Consider the following 3,646-nt stretch of genomic DNA (forward strand, 5'->3'; position numbering starts at 1 on the left):
CGGCTCCGAAGGAAGAGGAGGGTGGTGGGCAGGGGGACGGGCCTCCAGCCTCCCGGCATCCAGGGCAGGAAACCCAAACCACAGGCACACAGCCTAATCACCCAGCGAGCTGGGCAGCTGTTCCCAGGTGCCCGCCCCCTGCCCCTGCCAGCCCGGTCCCCAAAACGCCGGCCCGGTCCCCAGAACGCCGGCCCGGTCCCCGGAACGCCGGCTCAGGCTGCTCGGGGTGGAGGCGGCCTGGGCTCCGCCTGGCTCCTGGCCCCGCTCCCTGACCGCGGGGAGGAAGCACATGACCACGTGCCCGGGGCCAAGAGGAAATGCCGGGCCGGAGCGCACCGCCCCGGAGCCCTGCTTCGCCCGCTTCTCCCCGCCTCTCCGCGTCCTTTGTTTTCACAGGACTGAGGGCGGGTCCAGGGGAGCGGCGAGGCCAGGGTCAGACAGGTGGGAGAGGAGGGCAGAGCTCAGGGGTGTGCCCATGGACCCTCTCCCCCCACCCCTGTCTCCCAGAAGGTGCAGGTGGACCTTCCATGTCACAGGGAGGGGAGCGCTGGCCCAGGGCCCATGGGACAGGCCAGCGCAGGCCGCCCCCGGGAGGTGTGTGTGCTGCTCTCAGCCGGGCCGTTGGCTCTGGGGTGCCCATCTCTTCAGGCCAAGGACTTCCTGGGCTCCCTGCTGACCCCCCGGACGGCCCTGTCCCCCTTCTCGCAGATTCGCTCTGTCTGGGTCAGGACAGCACGGTGGTGTGGGGTGCTGCCCGGACCTGCTCCCCACCTCCTCAGCCGGGTCCTCCCTCCGGACAGCCCCGAACAGCCCCGCAGGCTGAGCCAGAGCTGCGGGCGGGGCTCCTCTGACAGGCAGTCCCCAGGCAGGCGCGGGCCATTTGTCTGACTCCTGTCCAAGGAGCAGGACGCCACCTCTGACCTCTGGCCTGTCACCACCTTTCCCACCACCTGGAGCCACTCCTCTGACTCTTTGGTGAAGGCCTTTTAGAGAGCTCTTTTTTTTTTTTTTTTTTAATTTTAAATATGTTTCTATTGATTTTGGAGAGGAAGGGAGAGGAAACTGAAACCACAATCACTCAGCCTCAATCACCCCTGGAGCCCACCCCCCTTACCCCCCCATATTCTCCCCTTCCCTAGCCAGCCCCATCCGCAGAATGCTACCGGCGCAGGCTGCTCAGGATGGAGGAGGCCTGAGTGCTCACCTGCTCCCTGAGAGAGAGAGAGAAGCATCAATGATGAGAGAAAATCGATGACCAGCTGCCTCCTGAATGCCCCCTACTGGGGACTAAGCCTGGGCATGTGCCCGTGACCAGATCAAACCTGGGCCCCCACTCTACACACGGGGTCCGCGGCCGCCGCTCTATCCACTGAGCCACCCGTATGATGCACGCACAGGTTTAGTTTCCCCGTAAACGGAGGCAGGTGCGTGCTGTTTGCCAGGCTCACTTAGATGAGCACGCTTTAGCATTCCCCGCCCCCTGCTCTCCCCGAGCCTGGGGGAGGGCGTGCGGGTGTCGGGGCCTTGTTTACGTCCCTGCCTCTCGCTTTCTCACGACCCAGGATCTTTATGGCTCAGGGCCTTTCAGCCAGAATGCGTTGGCCTCCCTCTCCCCCCCAGACATTGAGCAACATCTGGACAGATGCCGGGGCGGCATGCTGTCAGCATCTGGAGCGGGGAGGCCAGGGGTGTTGCTCAATACCCCGCCGAGCCCAGGATGCTCCCCGCCACAGGGCGGGCTGGTGGGGTGAGCAGTGCCGGGCTGAGAAGCCAGGCCTGGCCGGAGAGGATCCGTCACAAAATGAACGAAATGGGATTGAAGTCGAACTGCGCTTCCGAGGGTCACTGCTGGCCACGCAGTCACGACGTGGGCCGCGCAGGGGCCGTGGCCCACCTTCGTGCTGTAGGAGCTCGGCATTCCTCCTCCCTCCTGTGGAGGCAGCCGGGCCGGGGGTGCTGGGACAGGGGTCTGCCGGTGGCACCGCTCGCCTGCGTGGCTGCGAGGCTGTGCCCAGCGTTGACAGGGCCCGTGTCCGCCCTGAAGCCACTGCCAGGCCCTGAGCTCACCCTGACTCTGTTTACCCGAGGAGGCTTCCTCTGGCCCTGCACAGGACTCCACCAAGCCCAGCCCGGGACGGCAGGCAGGGCGGACGGCAGGCAGAGCAGACGGCAGGCAGGGCGGGATGGCGGAGAGGTGATGGGGGTGGGGGGGTGGGGAGGGACAGTCTGCTGTGCTCTTGCTGGGGGGGGGGGGGGGGGGGCGGGGCAAGGTGGGCGCTCCTGGTGGGAAGTGGTGACCCCGGGGCTGTGGTCTGAGGGTCCTAGAAGACCCTCCCCCAGCAGGCCTGCTCCCTCCTTTCTGACCACGGGGAGCCACAGGTGCAGGCGAGGCCCAGCAGCATGGTCAGGATGCGCACGGGGTGGGTCCCGGCCTGCTCTTCTGCTGCCCACGGCAATGTAAGGTAGAGGAGGCCGGAGGGAGAGGTGACTACCAGCTCCCGGCTCCAGGTCCCCGGCCTCCTTCCCTCTCTTGCAGGGATGGGGGGCAGCCTGGCCAGGTCCTCCCTCCGTGGCCTCCCTCCGTGGCCACCCTCTGTGGGCCCAGGTCGGAGCTGCAGCCCTTCCCTGGATTCCTCCTGCCGCGTTGCGCCCTCTTGGAGCCGGAGCAGAGAGCAGGTGACACGATTTTGTACGAACAAAAACGGGAAAAGTGACTCTGGGCTCGAAGGCTGCTCACAACATTGCTCTGCCCGCTGTCCTTCCGCCCAGAGGGCAGGCCTTCCTCCCCTCACGGCTCCTCCAGCCGCGCCTTTCCCTCCCTCCCCTCCCCAGCCTGGCCAGGTCCCCCCCAGCTGTCCCCCCAAGCAGGCCGGAGGTCCCCGGTGCAGCTGCCCCGCCCGCCCAGGGGCTCAGAGCCGGAGCAGGGCAGGCAGACAGGGTCTCGGGGTCACACTTTGTCGTACTTCACATGCCGTCCACACCCCGAGGATCCCGCCCTTTCTGGAACCTGAACTGCTTGGGGAGGAGCGCTTTGGCTCCCACGTTGGGGCTAAGGGGGGGCCCGGTGAGCGCAGCCCGGCCAGAGCCTTGTCCAACCCCACCGCCTCCTGCGCTCCTGGGCCCAGCCCCTGTGCTTGTTGGCTGGGCACAGATATGGCAGTTTATATAAAATCTGTTTGTTCCTTAACCACTCCCCCAACCTTCCCAACCCACCTTCCAAGGCCTCCATTTGAGGCAGGGGTCCCCCTCCCCAGCATGGGCGGGGTCTCAGGAAGTGACCCTTCTTGCTCAATCCCCGGCCCGAATGAATGTAAGGGCTCGGGCCCAGCTGGGGGGAAGGGTGGCGGGTGGGCCCCCTGAGCCCTGGGAGTGGGCTGTGGGTCCCAGGTGCTGAGTCAGGGCCCCCCTGGGCGCTGTTCCGCCCGCATCACCCCGCGCCCGGGCCTCGGGCGATTGGGGCGGCTGCGGGCGCGGCCCGGGGCCGGGCGGGGGTCGCGGGGAGAAGCCAGGTGCGCAGCGCCGAGCCCCCGCGCCCGGCACAACAAAAGCGGGGTTTGGGGGAGGGCCGGGCGGCGCGGGGCGGGGCCTCGGGGGTCCTCGAACCCCATTGGCCGGCGGCGCGCCCCGAGCGCTATAAAGCCGGCGC

This window comes from Pipistrellus hanaki (genome assembly GCF_964339955.1).
Source record: "Pipistrellus hanaki genome assembly, chromosome: 16".
Taxonomy (NCBI): domain Eukaryota; kingdom Metazoa; phylum Chordata; class Mammalia; order Chiroptera; family Vespertilionidae; genus Pipistrellus; species Pipistrellus hanaki.